Source organism: Dendrobates tinctorius, unplaced genomic scaffold, assembly GCF_039654945.1.
Source record: "Dendrobates tinctorius isolate UK_male_01 unplaced genomic scaffold, ASM3965494v1 ptg000184l, whole genome shotgun sequence".
In the NCBI taxonomy this organism is placed as follows: Eukaryota; Metazoa; Chordata; class Amphibia; order Anura; family Dendrobatidae; genus Dendrobates; species Dendrobates tinctorius.
In genome coordinates, this window is record NW_027361851.1 from 19,023,668 (window position 1) to 19,041,114 (window position 17,447).

The following is a 17,447-nucleotide window of genomic DNA, read 5'->3' on the forward strand; positions in this document are numbered from 1 at the left end:
ATGTTACATCAAGTTTTATTTTTTATGAGATGCAAACAATTGGAGCAAAAAAGAGACAAAAATTTAGAGAAAATATTATATTGATTGTTAATGTTAAAAGTGAGACCATTTGTCCCAAAATGTGCTGAAACATGTCAGAATGACATGGGCATTTCACATTTTTTAAACTATGATTAGCTACTTGTTACGTTTTTGTTTATTAAGTATCGTTATGGTCTATTGATGTATGAGGTGAAAACTATGAAAGTAGACTTACCAGCAAATCCGTTTCTAGATATATTTCATGACAGCACTGTAGAAGGTTGATTCCCTACCCTAATAGGGACAGAGAACACAAAGAGGTGAAATAGTCCCTCCTCATTGACTGTCCAAAGGATTTTTCTAGTGCCAAAAGAACAACAGACATATGCACAAAAAATCTGTTTGATGTTCCTAGAGTTCTTTTTTGAGAGGACAAATTCAGATTCACTCCAAAGACTCTCAGGAAATTTTTCAAAACCACATTACTAAGTTTTGTTTGACCTCATCTAATCAATAAATGAAGAAAAAAGTTTCTTGAAATTAAAAGTTGATGTCAGAGGTGGGATTTGAACCACTTGTAAACGGTGAAGAAAAAGCATTTTGCCGAAACCCGGGATTGGACCAGGGACCTTTAAGATGTTCAGTCTAACGCTCTCCCAACTGCGCTATTTCGGCCATATCTATACATTTTCTGGGGGGTTTGACACTCTGCAAATGTCAAGTGTCACACCTGGAGGGATATATTATAATTTTTCATTTGACTGTTTTTTGAAGCATGATTTCTATTTGAAACACCTTCCATTTTGCTGTACATATTTAATAACATTCATTAACTATTTGTGAATGAGTAGAAAAAGACAGCAATTTTGCCATTGAATTTTTACATTTTCAGTTTGTCTCCATGCACCAGTATAATTCTGATCCTGTGCTTCTAAAATAGGTCATGGTCGCACATAAAACACAATTTGCATGCATAATGTTACATCAAGTTTTATTTTTTATGAGATGCAAACAATTGGAGCAAAATAGAGACAAAAATTTAGAGAAAATATTTTATTGATTGTTAAAAGTGAGACCATTTGTCCCAAAATGTGCTGAAACATGTCAGAATGACATGGGCATTTCACATTTTTTAAACTATGATTACCTACTTGTTAAGTTTTTGTTTATTAAGTATCGTTATGGTCTATTGATGTATGAGGTGAAAACTATGAAAGTAGACTTACCAGCAAATCCGTTTCTAGATATATTTCATGACAGCACTGTAGAAGGTTGATTCCCTACCCTAATAGGGACAGAGAACACAAAGAGGTGAAATAGTCCCTCCTCATTGACTGTCCAAAGGATTTTTCTAGTGCCAAAAGAACAACAGACATATGCACAAAAAGTCTGTTTGATGTTCCTAGAGTTCTTTTTTGAGAGGACAAATTCAGATTCACTCCAAAGACTCTCAGGAAATTTTTCAAAACCACATTACTAAGTTTTGTTTGACCTCATCTAATCAATAAATGAAGATAAAGTTTCTTGAAATTAAATGTTGATGTCAGAAGTGGGAGTCTGCAACCTGAACGCAGCGCCTTAGACCGCTCGGCCATCCTGACTTCGATATGCAATTGGAACTTAACTCCTTCCATGCTAGTCAGCAGAAATGTTACCATTTCTTGTGATTAAAAACTTGTCACACCACCCCAAAAAAGTCAATAAATAACATTTTTTATATGCGTACTTTTCGTCTGCATTAATTTTTAAACCTCCATTTATTTTGTTTGGATATTAGAAATGTTAGATTTCTCACAAATACGGTGATGCACCACATTTCTTCAGAAACTACTGTTTGGCCACACAGCAGGGCTTTGAAAGGAAGAGCCCTATTTGGGTTTTGCAATGCAGATTTTGCAGGAATACCTTGCAGATGAAATTTGCAGAGTACCAAAACAGCAGAAAACCTCCCAAAGTGACCACATTTTAGAAATTATTTTGCACAATGAGTTAATCAACACCTGCAATTACTATTGTCAGCCTATAGGTGTTTTCACTCTGAACCATCCAGCATTGCAAGTATGCCAGTTTAGTGCCCAGCTTTTGCTTGCAGAGGCAAGCAACCCATACATTTTTAAGTGGGCTCTACTCACTGGAGCAATGTCAAATATGTAGATGCTTTGTCTCACCATTAAAGTAGAAACCTCCTATATTTCAAATTAAAGATGATGGACCTGTGTGGAGCTTGTGTTTTTTGCCTTTTTGACTTTGTCCACAGCATATTTTTTAAGGACATTTGTCTCAGTAATGCCTCAGTGTTTCAAAGTCAAACAAGCTGACTATAATCATTCAGCTAGTGTCTGATAAGTGCTGTCTGTTTCAGCTATCAGGTTACCTTTTAATCCTCTTACAGCTAAGTCAATCTGAAATAAAACAAAATAGAGGAAAAATTACTAAAAAACATTCATGTGTTCAAAAGGAAAAAGTTACCGTTTCTCAAATTTTTAACATTTTGTTTTCTGTAGATAGTTAAGATTTTTAGGCCTTTTGATCATGATCAGTCCATGTGCTTTGTTTAATATCTCCTTAAAATGTAAACGGTGAAGAAAAAGCATTTTGCCGAAACCCGGGATTGGACCAGGGACCTTTAGATCTTCAGTCTAACGCTCTCCCAACTGAGCTATTTCGGCCATATCTATACATTTTCTGGGGGGTTTGACACTCTGCAAATGTCAAGTGTCACACCTGGAGGGATATATTATAATTTTTCATTTGACTGTTTTTTGAAGCATGATTTCTATTTGAAACGCCTTCCATTTTGCTGTACATATTTAATAACATTCATTGACTATTTGTGAATGAGTAGAAAAAGACAGCAATTTTGCCATTGAATTTTTACATTTTCAGTTTGTCTCCATGCACCAGTATAATTCTGACCCTGTGCTTCTAGAATAGGTCATGGTCGCACATAAAACACAATTTGCATGCATAATGTTACATCAAGATTTATTTTTTATGAGATGCAAACAATTGGAGCAAAAAAGAGACAAAAATTTAGAGAAAATATTTTATTGATTGTTAAAAGTGAGACCATTTGTCCCAAAATGTGCTGAAACATGTCAGAATGACATGGGCATTTCACATTTTTTAAACTATGATTACCTACTTGTTAAGTTTTTGTTTATTAAGTATCGTTATGGTCTATTGATGTATGAGGTGAAAACTATGAAAGTAGACTTACCAGCAAATCCGTTTCTAGATATATTTCATGACAGCACTGTAGAAGGTTGATTACCTACCCTAATAGGGACAGAGAACACAAAGAGGTGAAATAGTCCCTCCTCATTGACTGTCCAAAGGATTTTTCTAGTGCCAAAAGAACAACAAACATATGCACAAAAAGTCTGTTTGATGTTTCTAGAGTTCTTTTTTGAGAGGACAAATTCAGATTCACTCCAAAGACTCTCAGGAAATTTTTCAAAACCACATTACATGAAGATAAAGTTTCTTGAAATTAAATGTTGATGTCAGAAGTGGGATTTGAAACCACACCTCCAGGGGAGACTGCGACCTGAACGCAGCGCCTTAGACCGCTCGGCAATCTTGACTTCGATATGCAATTGGAACTTAACTCCTTCCATGCTAGTCAGCAGAAATGTTACCATTTCTTGTGATTAAAAACTTGTCACACCACCCCAAAAAAGTCAATAAATAACATTTTTTATATGCGTACTTTTCGTCTGCATTAATTTTTAAACCTCCATTTATTTTGTTTGGATATTAGAAATGTTAGATTTCTCACAAATGCGGTGATGCACCACATTTCTTCAGAAACTACTGTTTGGCCACACAGCAGGGCTTTGAATGGAAGAGCCCTATTTGGGTTTTGCAATGCAGATTTTGCAGGAATACCTTGCAGATGAAATTTGCAGAGTACCAAAACAGCAGAAAACCTCCCAAAGTGACCACATTTTAGAAATTATTTTGCACAATGAGTTAATCAACACCTGCAATTACTATTGTCAGCCTATAGGTGTTTTCACTCTGAACCATCCAGCATTGCAAGTATGCCAGTTTAGTGCCCAGCTTTTGCTTGCAGAGACAAGCAACCCATACATTTTTAAGTGGGCTCTACTCACTGGAGCAATGTCAAATATGTAGATGCTTTGTCTCACCATTAAAGTAGAAACCTCCTATATTTCAAATTAAAGATGACGGACCTGTGTGGAGCTTGTGTTTTTTGCCTTTTTGACTTTGTCCACAGCATATTTTTTAAGGACATTTGTCTCAGTAATGCCTCAGTGTTTCAAAGTCAAACAAGCTGACTATAATCATTCAGCTAGTGTCTGATAAGTGCTGTCTGTTTCAGCTATCAGGTTACCTTTTAATCCTCTTACAGCTAAGTCAATCTGAAATAAAACAAAATAGAGGAAAAATTACTAAAAAACATTCATGTTTTCAAAAGGAAAAAGTTACCGTTTCTCAAATTTTTAACATTTTGTTTTCTGTAGATAGTTAAGATTTTTAGGCCTTTTGATCATGATCAGTCCATGTGCTTTGTTTAATATCTCCTTAAAATGTAAATGGTGAAGAAAAAGCATTTTGCCGAAACCAGGGACCTTTAGATCTTCAGTCTAACGCTCTCCCAACTGAGCTATTTCTGCCATATCTATACATTTTCTGGGGGGTTTGACACTCTGCAAATGTCAAGTGTCACACCTGGAGGGATATATTATAATTTTTCATTTGACTGTTTTTTGAAGCATGATTTCTATTTGAAACGCCTTCCATTTTGCTGTACATATTTAATAACATTCATTAACTATTTGTGAATGAGTAGAAAAAGACAGCAATTTTGCCATTGAATTTTTACATTTTCAGTTTGTCTCCATGCACCAGTATAATTCTGACCCCGTGCTTCTAGAATAGGTCATGGTCGCACATAAAACACAATTTGCATGCATAATGTTACATCAAGTTTTATTTTTTATGAGATGCAAACAATTGGAGCAAAAAAGAGACAAAAATTTAGAGAAAATATTATATTGATTGTTAATGTTAAAAGTGAGACCATTTGTCCCAAAATGTGCTGAAACATGTCAGAATGACATGGGCATTTCACATTTTTTAAACTATGATTAGCTACTTGTTACGTTTTTGTTTATTAAGTATCGTTATGGTCTATTGATGTATGAGGTGAAAACTATGAAAGTAGACTTACCAGCAAATCCGTTTCTAGATATATTTCATGACAGCACTGTAGAAGGTTGATTCCCTACCCTAATAGGGACAGAGAACACAAAGAGGTGAAATAGTCCCTCCTCATTGACTGTCCAAAGGATTTTTCTAGTGCCAAAAGAACAACAGACATATGCACAAAAAATCTGTTTGATGTTCCTAGAGTTCTTTTTTGAGAGGACAAATTCAGATTCACTCCAAAGACTCTCAGGAAATTTTTCAAAACCACATTACTAAGTTTTGTTTGACCTCATCTAATCAATAAATGAAGAAAAAAGTTTCTTGAAATTAAAAGTTGATGTCAGAGGTGGGATTTGAACCACTTGTAAACGGTGAAGAAAAAGCATTTTGCCGAAACCCGGGATTGGACCAGGGACCTTTAAGATGTTCAGTCTAACGCTCTCCCAACTGCGCTATTTCGGCCATATCTATACATTTTCTGGGGGGTTTGACACTCTGCAAATGTCAAGTGTCACACCTGGAGGGATATATTATAATTTTTCATTTGACTGTTTTTTGAAGCATGATTTCTATTTGAAACACCTTCCATTTTGCTGTACATATTTAATAACATTCATTAACTATTTGTGAATGAGTAGAAAAAGACAGCAATTTTGCCATTGAATTTTTACATTTTCAGTTTGTCTCCATGCACCAGTATAATTCTGATCCTGTGCTTCTAAAATAGGTCATGGTCGCACATAAAACACAATTTGCATGCATAATGTTACATCAAGTTTTATTTTTTATGAGATGCAAACAATTGGAGCAAAATAGAGACAAAAATTTAGAGAAAATATTTTATTGATTGTTAAAAGTGAGACCATTTGTCCCAAAATGTGCTGAAACATGTCAGAATGACATGGGCATTTCACATTTTTTAAACTATGATTACCTACTTGTTAAGTTTTTGTTTATTAAGTATCGTTATGGTCTATTGATGTATGAGGTGAAAACTATGAAAGTAGACTTACCAGCAAATCCGTTTCTAGATATATTTCATGACAGCACTGTAGAAGGTTGATTCCCTACCCTAATAGGGACAGAGAACACAAAGAGGTGAAATAGTCCCTCCTCATTGACTGTCCAAAGGATTTTTCTAGTGCCAAAAGAACAACAGACATATGCACAAAAAGTCTGTTTGATGTTCCTAGAGTTCTTTTTTGAGAGGACAAATTCAGATTCACTCCAAAGACTCTCAGGAAATTTTTCAAAACCACATTACTAAGTTTTGTTTGACCTCATCTAATCAATAAATGAAGATAAAGTTTCTTGAAATTAAATGTTGATGTCAGAAGTGGGAGTCTGCAACCTGAACGCAGCGCCTTAGACCGCTCGGCCATCCTGACTTCGATATGCAATTGGAACTTAACTCCTTCCATGCTAGTCAGCAGAAATGTTACCATTTCTTGTGATTAAAAACTTGTCACACCACCCCAAAAAAGTCAATAAATAACATTTTTTATATGCGTACTTTTCGTCTGCATTAATTTTTAAACCTCCATTTATTTTGTTTGGATATTAGAAATGTTAGATTTCTCACAAATACGGTGATGCACCACATTTCTTCAGAAACTACTGTTTGGCCACACAGCAGGGCTTTGAAAGGAAGAGCCCTATTTGGGTTTTGCAATGCAGATTTTGCAGGAATACCTTGCAGATGAAATTTGCAGAGTACCAAAACAGCAGAAAACCTCCCAAAGTGACCACATTTTAGAAATTATTTTGCACAATGAGTTAATCAACACCTGCAATTACTATTGTCAGCCTATAGGTGTTTTCACTCTGAACCATCCAGCATTGCAAGTATGCCAGTTTAGTGCCCAGCTTTTGCTTGCAGAGGCAAGCAACCCATACATTTTTAAGTGGGCTCTACTCACTGGAGCAATGTCAAATATGTAGATGCTTTGTCTCACCATTAAAGTAGAAACCTCCTATATTTCAAATTAAAGATGATGGACCTGTGTGGAGCTTGTGTTTTTTGCCTTTTTGACTTTGTCCACAGCATATTTTTTAAGGACATTTGTCTCAGTAATGCCTCAGTGTTTCAAAGTCAAACAAGCTGACTATAATCATTCAGCTAGTGTCTGATAAGTGCTGTCTGTTTCAGCTATCAGGTTACCTTTTAATCCTCTTACAGCTAAGTCAATCTGAAATAAAACAAAATAGAGGAAAAATTACTAAAAAACATTCATGTGTTCAAAAGGAAAAAGTTACCGTTTCTCAAATTTTTAACATTTTGTTTTCTGTAGATAGTTAAGATTTTTAGGCCTTTTGATCATGATCAGTCCATGTGCTTTGTTTAATATCTCCTTAAAATGTAAACGGTGAAGAAAAAGCATTTTGCCGAAACCCGGGATTGGACCAGGGACCTTTAGATCTTCAGTCTAACGCTCTCCCAACTGAGCTATTTCGGCCATATCTATACATTTTCTGGGGGGTTTGACACTCTGCAAATGTCAAGTGTCACACCTGGAGGGATATATTATAATTTTTCATTTGACTGTTTTTTGAAGCATGATTTCTATTTGAAACGCCTTCCATTTTGCTGTACATATTTAATAACATTCATTGACTATTTGTGAATGAGTAGAAAAAGACAGCAATTTTGCCATTGAATTTTTACATTTTCAGTTTGTCTCCATGCACCAGTATAATTCTGACCCTGTGCTTCTAGAATAGGTCATGGTCGCACATAAAACACAATTTGCATGCATAATGTTACATCAAGATTTATTTTTTATGAGATGCAAACAATTGGAGCAAAAAAGAGACAAAAATTTAGAGAAAATATTTTATTGATTGTTAAAAGTGAGACCATTTGTCCCAAAATGTGCTGAAACATGTCAGAATGACATGGGCATTTCACATTTTTTAAACTATGATTACCTACTTGTTAAGTTTTTGTTTATTAAGTATCGTTATGGTCTATTGATGTATGAGGTGAAAACTATGAAAGTAGACTTACCAGCAAATCCGTTTCTAGATATATTTCATGACAGCACTGTAGAAGGTTGATTACCTACCCTAATAGGGACAGAGAACACAAAGAGGTGAAATAGTCCCTCCTCATTGACTGTCCAAAGGATTTTTCTAGTGCCAAAAGAACAACAAACATATGCACAAAAAGTCTGTTTGATGTTTCTAGAGTTCTTTTTTGAGAGGACAAATTCAGATTCACTCCAAAGACTCTCAGGAAATTTTTCAAAACCACATTACATGAAGATAAAGTTTCTTGAAATTAAATGTTGATGTCAGAAGTGGGATTTGAAACCACACCTCCAGGGGAGACTGCGACCTGAACGCAGCGCCTTAGACCGCTCGGCAATCTTGACTTCGATATGCAATTGGAACTTAACTCCTTCCATGCTAGTCAGCAGAAATGTTACCATTTCTTGTGATTAAAAACTTGTCACACCACCCCAAAAAAGTCAATAAATAACATTTTTTATATGCGTACTTTTCGTCTGCATTAATTTTTAAACCTCCATTTATTTTGTTTGGATATTAGAAATGTTAGATTTCTCACAAATGCGGTGATGCACCACATTTCTTCAGAAACTACTGTTTGGCCACACAGCAGGGCTTTGAATGGAAGAGCCCTATTTGGGTTTTGCAATGCAGATTTTGCAGGAATACCTTGCAGATGAAATTTGCAGAGTACCAAAACAGCAGAAAACCTCCCAAAGTGACCACATTTTAGAAATTATTTTGCACAATGAGTTAATCAACACCTGCAATTACTATTGTCAGCCTATAGGTGTTTTCACTCTGAACCATCCAGCATTGCAAGTATGCCAGTTTAGTGCCCAGCTTTTGCTTGCAGAGACAAGCAACCCATACATTTTTAAGTGGGCTCTACTCACTGGAGCAATGTCAAATATGTAGATGCTTTGTCTCACCATTAAAGTAGAAACCTCCTATATTTCAAATTAAAGATGACGGACCTGTGTGGAGCTTGTGTTTTTTGCCTTTTTGACTTTGTCCACAGCATATTTTTTAAGGACATTTGTCTCAGTAATGCCTCAGTGTTTCAAAGTCAAACAAGCTGACTATAATCATTCAGCTAGTGTCTGATAAGTGCTGTCTGTTTCAGCTATCAGGTTACCTTTTAATCCTCTTACAGCTAAGTCAATCTGAAATAAAACAAAATAGAGGAAAAATTACTAAAAAACATTCATGTTTTCAAAAGGAAAAAGTTACCGTTTCTCAAATTTTTAACATTTTGTTTTCTGTAGATAGTTAAGATTTTTAGGCCTTTTGATCATGATCAGTCCATGTGCTTTGTTTAATATCTCCTTAAAATGTAAATGGTGAAGAAAAAGCATTTTGCCGAAACCAGGGACCTTTAGATCTTCAGTCTAACGCTCTCCCAACTGAGCTATTTCTGCCATATCTATACATTTTCTGGGGGGTTTGACACTCTGCAAATGTCAAGTGTCACACCTGGAGGGATATATTATAATTTTTCATTTGACTGTTTTTTGAAGCATGATTTCTATTTGAAACGCCTTCCATTTTGCTGTACATATTTAATAACATTCATTAACTATTTGTGAATGAGTAGAAAAAGACAGCAATTTTGCCATTGAATTTTTACATTTTCAGTTTGTCTCCATGCACCAGTATAATTCTGACCCCGTGCTTCTAGAATAGGTCATGGTCGCACATAAAACACAATTTGCATGCATAATGTTACATCAAGTTTTATTTTTTATGAGATGCAAACAATTGGAGCAAAAAAGAGACAAAAATTTAGAGAAAATATTATATTGATTGTTAATGTTAAAAGTGAGACCATTTGTCCCAAAATGTGCTGAAACATGTCAGAATGACATGGGCATTTCACATTTTTTAAACTATGATTAGCTACTTGTTACGTTTTTGTTTATTAAGTATCGTTATGGTCTATTGATGTATGAGGTGAAAACTATGAAAGTAGACTTACCAGCAAATCCGTTTCTAGATATATTTCATGACAGCACTGTAGAAGGTTGATTCCCTACCCTAATAGGGACAGAGAACACAAAGAGGTGAAATAGTCCCTCCTCATTGACTGTCCAAAGGATTTTTCTAGTGCCAAAAGAACAACAGACATATGCACAAAAAATCTGTTTGATGTTCCTAGAGTTCTTTTTTGAGAGGACAAATTCAGATTCACTCCAAAGACTCTCAGGAAATTTTTCAAAACCACATTACTAAGTTTTGTTTGACCTCATCTAATCAATAAATGAAGAAAAAAGTTTCTTGAAATTAAAAGTTGATGTCAGAGGTGGGATTTGAACCACTTGTAAACGGTGAAGAAAAAGCATTTTGCCGAAACCCGGGATTGGACCAGGGACCTTTAAGATGTTCAGTCTAACGCTCTCCCAACTGCGCTATTTCGGCCATATCTATACATTTTCTGGGGGGTTTGACACTCTGCAAATGTCAAGTGTCACACCTGGAGGGATATATTATAATTTTTCATTTGACTGTTTTTTGAAGCATGATTTCTATTTGAAACACCTTCCATTTTGCTGTACATATTTAATAACATTCATTAACTATTTGTGAATGAGTAGAAAAAGACAGCAATTTTGCCATTGAATTTTTACATTTTCAGTTTGTCTCCATGCACCAGTATAATTCTGATCCTGTGCTTCTAAAATAGGTCATGGTCGCACATAAAACACAATTTGCATGCATAATGTTACATCAAGTTTTATTTTTTATGAGATGCAAACAATTGGAGCAAAATAGAGACAAAAATTTAGAGAAAATATTTTATTGATTGTTAAAAGTGAGACCATTTGTCCCAAAATGTGCTGAAACATGTCAGAATGACATGGGCATTTCACATTTTTTAAACTATGATTACCTACTTGTTAAGTTTTTGTTTATTAAGTATCGTTATGGTCTATTGATGTATGAGGTGAAAACTATGAAAGTAGACTTACCAGCAAATCCGTTTCTAGATATATTTCATGACAGCACTGTAGAAGGTTGATTCCCTACCCTAATAGGGACAGAGAACACAAAGAGGTGAAATAGTCCCTCCTCATTGACTGTCCAAAGGATTTTTCTAGTGCCAAAAGAACAACAGACATATGCACAAAAAGTCTGTTTGATGTTCCTAGAGTTCTTTTTTGAGAGGACAAATTCAGATTCACTCCAAAGACTCTCAGGAAATTTTTCAAAACCACATTACTAAGTTTTGTTTGACCTCATCTAATCAATAAATGAAGATAAAGTTTCTTGAAATTAAATGTTGATGTCAGAAGTGGGAGTCTGCAACCTGAACGCAGCGCCTTAGACCGCTCGGCCATCCTGACTTCGATATGCAATTGGAACTTAACTCCTTCCATGCTAGTCAGCAGAAATGTTACCATTTCTTGTGATTAAAAACTTGTCACACCACCCCAAAAAAGTCAATAAATAACATTTTTTATATGCGTACTTTTCGTCTGCATTAATTTTTAAATCTCCATTTATTTTGTTTGGATATTAGAAATGTTAGATTTCTCACAAATGCGGTGATGCGCCACATTTCTTCAGAAACTACTGTTTGGCCACACAGCAGGGCTTTGAAAGGAAGAGCCCTATTTGGGTTTTGCAATGCAGATTTTGCAGGAATACCTTGCAGATGAAATTTGCAGAGTACCAAAACAGCAGAAAACCTCCCAAAGTGACCACATTTTAGAAATTATTTTGCACAATGAGTTAATCAACACCTGCAATTACTATTGTCAGCCTATAGGTGTTTTCACTCTGAACCATCCAGCATTGCAAGTATGCCAGTTTAGTGCCCAGCTTTTGCTTGCAGAGACAAGCAACCCATACATTTTTAAGTGGGCTCTACTCACTGGAGCAATGTCAAATATGTAGATGCTTTGTCTCACCATTAAAGTAGAAACCTCCTATATTTCAAATTAAAGATGACGGACCTTTGTGGAGCTTGTGTTTTTTGCCTTTTTGACTTTGTCCACAGCATATTTTTTAAGGACATTTGTCTCAGTAATGCCTCAGTGTTTCAAAGTCAAACAAGCTGACTATAATCATTCAGCTAGTGTCTGATAAGTGCTGACTGTTTCAGCTATCAGGTTACCTTTTAATCCTCTTACAGCTAAGTCAATCTGAAATAAAACAAAATGGAGGAAAAATTACTAAAAAACATTCATGTGTTCAAAAGGAAAAAGTTACCGTTTCTCAAATTTTTAACATTTTGTTTTCTGTAGATAGTTAAGATTTTTAGGCCTTTTGATCATGATCAGTCCATGTGCTTTGTTTAATATCTCTTTAAAATGTAAACGGTGAAGAAAAAGCATTTTGCCGAAACCCGGGATTGGACCAGGGACCTTTAGATGTTCAGTCTAACGCTCTCCCAACTGAGCTATTTCGGCCATATCTATACATTTTCTGAGGGGTTTGACACTCTGCAAATGTCAAGTGTCACATCTGGAGGGATATATTATAATTTTTCATTTGACTGTTTTTTGAAGCATGATTTCTATTTGAAACGCCTTCCATTTTGCTGCACATATTTAATAACATTCATTAACTATTTGTGAATGAGTAGAAAAAGACAGCAATTTTGCCATTGAATTTTTACATTTTCAGTTTGTCTCCATGCACCAGTATAATTCTGACCCCGTGCTTCTAGAATAGGTCATGGTCGCACATAAAACACAATTTGCATGCATAATGTTACATCAAGTTTTATTTTTTATGAGATGCAAACAATTGGATCAAAAAAGAGACAAAAATTTAGAGAAAATATTTTATTGATTGTTAATGTTAAAAGTGAGACCATTTGTCCCAAAATGTGCTGAAACATGTCAGAATGACATGGGCATTTCACATTTTTTAAACTATGATTAGCTACTTGTTACGTTTTTGTTTATTAAGTATCGTTATGGTCTATTGATGTATGAGGTGAAAACTATGAAAGTAGACTTACCAGCAAATCCGTTTCTAGATATATTTCATGACAGCACTGTAGAAGGTTGATTCCCTACCCTAATAGGGACAGAGAACACAAAGAGGTGAAATAGTCCCTCCTCATTGACTGTCCAAAGGATTTTTCTAGTGCCAACAACAGACATATGCACAAAAAATCTGTTTGATGTTCCTAGAGTTCTTCTTTGAGAGGACAAATTCAGATTCACTCCAAAGACTCTCAGGAAATTTTTCAAAACCACATTACTAAGTTTTGTTTGACCTCATCTAATCAATAAATGAAGAAAAAAGTTTCTTGAAATTAAAAGTTGATGTCAGAGGTGGGATTTGAACCACTTGTAAACGGTGAAGAAAAAGCATTTTGCCGAAACCCGGGATTGGACCAAGGACCTTTAGATCTTCAGTCTAACGCTCTCCCAACTGAGATATTTCAGCCATATCTATACATTTTCTGGGGGGTTTGACACTCTGCAAATGTCAAGTGTCACACCTGGAGGGATATATTATAATTTTTCATTTGACTGTTTTTTGAAGCATGATTTCTATTTGAAACACCTTCCATTTAGCTGTACATATTTAATAACATTCATTAACTATTTGTGAATGAGTAGAAAAAGACAGCAATTTTGCCATTGAAGTTTTACATTTTCAGTTTGTCTCCATGCACCAGTATAATTCTGACCCTGTGCTTCTAGAATAGGTCATGGTCGCACATAAAACACAATTTGCATGCATAATGTTACATCAAGTTTTATTTTTTATGAGATGCAAACAATTGGAGCAAAAAAGAGACAAAAATTTAGAGAAAATATTTTATTGATTTTTAATGTTAAAAGTGAGACCATTTGTCCCAAAATGTGCTGAAACATGTCAGAATGACATGGGCATTTCACATTTTTTAAACTATGATTACCTACTTGTTACGTTTTTGTTTATTAAGTATCGTTATGGTCTATTGATGTATGAGGTGAAAACTATGAAAGTAGACTTACCAGCAAATCCGTTTCTAGATATATTTCATGACAGCACTGTAGAAGGTTGATTCCCTACCCTAATAGGGACAGAGAACACAAAGAGGTGAAATAGTCCCTCCTCATTGACTGTCCAAAGGATTTTTCTAGTGCCAAAAGAACAACAGACATATGCACAAAAAATCTGTTTGATGTTCCTAGAGTTCTTTTTTGAGAGGACAAATTCAGATTCACTCCAAAGACTCTCAGGAAATTTTTCAAAACAACATTACATGAAGATAAAGTTTCTTGAAATTAAATGTTGATGTCAGAAGTGGAATTTGAACCCACGCCTCCAGGGGAGACTGCGATCTGAACGCAGCGCCTTAGACCTTTCGGCCGTCCTGACTTCGATAAGCAACTGGAACTTAACTTGTCACACCACCCCAAAAAAGTCAATAAATAACATTTTTTATTTGCGTACTTTTCATCTGCATTAATTTTTAAACCTCCATTTATTTTGTTTGGATATTAGAAATGTTAGATTTCTCACAAATGCGGTGATGCACCACATTTCTTCAGAAACTACTGTTTGGCCACACAGCAGGGCTTTGAAAGGAAGAGCCCTATTTGGGTTTTGCAATGCAGATTTTGCAGGAATACCTTGCAGATGAAATTTGCAGAGTACCAAAACAGCGGAAAATCTCCCAAAGTGACCACATTTTAGAAATTATTTTGCACAATGAGTTAATCAACACCTGCAATTACTATTGTCAGCCTATAGGTGTTTTCACTCTGAACCATCCAGCATTGCAAGTATGCCAGTTTAGTGCCCAGCTTTTGCTTGCAGAGACAAGCAACCCATACAGTTTTAAGTGGGCTCTACTCACTGGAGCAATGTCAAATATGTAGATGCTTTGTCTCACCATTAAAGTAGAAACCTCCTATATTTCAAATTAAAGATGACGGACCTGTGTGGAGCTTGTGTTTTTTGCCTTTTTGACTTTGTCCACAGCATATTTTTTAAGGACATTTGTCTCAGTAATGCCTCAGTGTTTCAAAGTCAAACAAGCTGACTATAATCATTCAGCTAGTGTCTGATAAGTGCTGTCTGTTTCAGCTATCAGGTTACCTTTTAATCCTCTTACAGCTAAGTCAATCTGAAATAAAACAAAATAGAGGAAAAATTACTAAAAAACATTCATGTGTTCAAAAGGAAAAAGTTACCGTTTCTCAAATTTTTAACATTTTGTTTTCTGTAGATAGTTAAGATTTTTAGGCCTTTTGATCATGATCAGTCCATGTGCTTTGTTTAACCCCTTCCTGACATGAGACGTACTATCCCGTCCACGGTACCCGGGCCCGTATGACCGGGGACGGGATAGTACGTCTACCGCGATCAGCGGCGCCTACGTGGTGAGCGCCGCTGATCGCGGCCGGGTGTCAGCTGATTATCACAGCTGACACCCGGCACTATGTGTCAGGGGCGGTCACGGACCGCCCCCGACACATTAACCCCTTGCACACCGCGATCAAACGCGATCGCGGTGTACCGGGAGTTAAAGGGAAGCATCGGCAGGGAGGGGGCTCCCTCCGTGCTTCCCTGAGCCCCCCACGGCAGCGCAATGTGCAGCGCTGCTGCGGGGGACTCCTATCCTCCAGGCCCCCGAATCCAAGATGGCGACGGGGGCCTTCGGGGGCCTGGGGAAGCTGGCTTCCTCAGTGCCTGCAAAGCGCAGGCATGAGGAAGCCTTGTGCACTGCCTGTGACAGATTGCTGATCTGTCACAGTGATCTGTGATGTGACAGATCAGCGATCTGTCACAGGACAGTGATGTCCCACCTGGGACTATGTAATAAAGTAAAAAAAAATTTAAAAAAAAGTGTAAAAATAAATTAAAAAAAATCGCCAAATAAATTAGTAAAAAAAAAAAAAAATATTCCCCAATAAATTCATTTTTTTAAAATAATAAAAAAAACAAACAATAAATGTACACATATTTGGTATCGCCGCGTCCGTAACGACCTGCCCTATAAAACTGTCCCATTAGTTAACCCCTTTAGCGAACCCCTTAAAAAATAAAAATAAAAAACGAAGCAAAAAATAATGATTTATTATCATACCGCCAAACAAAAAGTGCAATAACGCGAGATCAAAAAGACGCATATAAATATCCATGGTACCGCTGAAAACGTCATCTTGTCCCGCAAAAAACAAGCCGCCACACAGCATCATCAGCAAAAAAATAAAAAAGTTATAACTCGCAGAATAAAGCGATGCAAAAATAATTATTTTTTATATAAAATAGTTTTCATTGCATAAAACCGACAAAAACATAAAAAAATGACCTAAATGAGGTATCGCTGTAACCGTACTGACCCGAAGAATAAAAGCGCTTTATCAATTTTACCGCACGCGGAACGGTGTAAACGCACCCCCCCCAAAAGAAATTCATGAAACGCTGGTTTTTGTTCATTCTGCGTCCCAAAAATCGGAATAAAAAGCGATCAAAAAATTTCACGTGCCCGAAAATGGTACCAATAAAAACGTCAACTCGTCCCGCAAAAAATAAGACCTCACATGACTCGGTGGGTCAAAATACGGAAAAATTATAGCTCTCAATATGTGGTGATGCAAAAACTATTTTTACAATAAAAAGCGTCTTTTAGCGTGCGACAGCCGCCAAACATAAAAACCGCCATAAATAGTAAATCAAACCCCCCGTTATCACCCCTTTAGTTAGGGAAAAATAATAAAATAAAAAAAATGTATTTATTTCCATTTTTCCATTAGGGTTAGGGCTAGGGTTAGGGCTAGGGGTGTGTTGGGGTAGGGTTAGGGCTAGGGTTAGGGTTAGGGCTAGGGTTAGGGTTAGGGCTAGGGCTAGGGCTAGGGTTAGGGCTAGGGCTAGGGTTAGGGCTAGGGTTAGGGCTAGGGTTAGGGGCGTGTTGGGGTTCGGGTTGGAGTTAGAATTGGGGGTTTCCACTGTTTGGGCACATCAGGGGCTCTCCAAATGCAACATGGCGTCTGATCTCAATTCCAGCCAATTCTGAGTTGAAAAAGTCAAATGGTGCTCCTTCCCTTCCAAGCTCTGCTATGCGCCCAAACAGTGTTTTACCCCCTCATGTAGGGTATCAGCCTACTCAGGACAAATTGCAAAACAATTTTTGGGGTCCAATTTCTCCTGTTACCCTTAGGAAAATAAAAAATTGGGGGCAAAAATATCATTTTTGTGGAAAAAAAATGATTTTTTTATTTTCACGTCCGAGTGTTATAAACTTCTGTGAAGCACTTGGGGGTTCAAAGTGCTCACCACACATC

At 36.4% G+C, this 17,447-nt stretch overlaps 2 non-coding genes across 2 annotated transcripts; both read right to left on the reverse strand.

The window, feature by feature from the left end:
* Positions 1–2,617: 2,617 nt before the first annotated feature.
* TRNAF-GAA (transfer RNA phenylalanine (anticodon GAA)) lies at positions 2,618–2,690 on the reverse strand. The gene has a single exon. It is a non-coding gene; the product is annotated as a tRNA-Phe (tRNA).
* A 4,892-nt stretch (positions 2,691–7,582) lies between these two features.
* TRNAF-GAA (transfer RNA phenylalanine (anticodon GAA)) lies at positions 7,583–7,655 on the reverse strand. The gene has a single exon. It is a non-coding gene; the product is annotated as a tRNA-Phe (tRNA).
* Between the last annotated feature and the right edge of the window lie 9,792 nt (positions 7,656–17,447).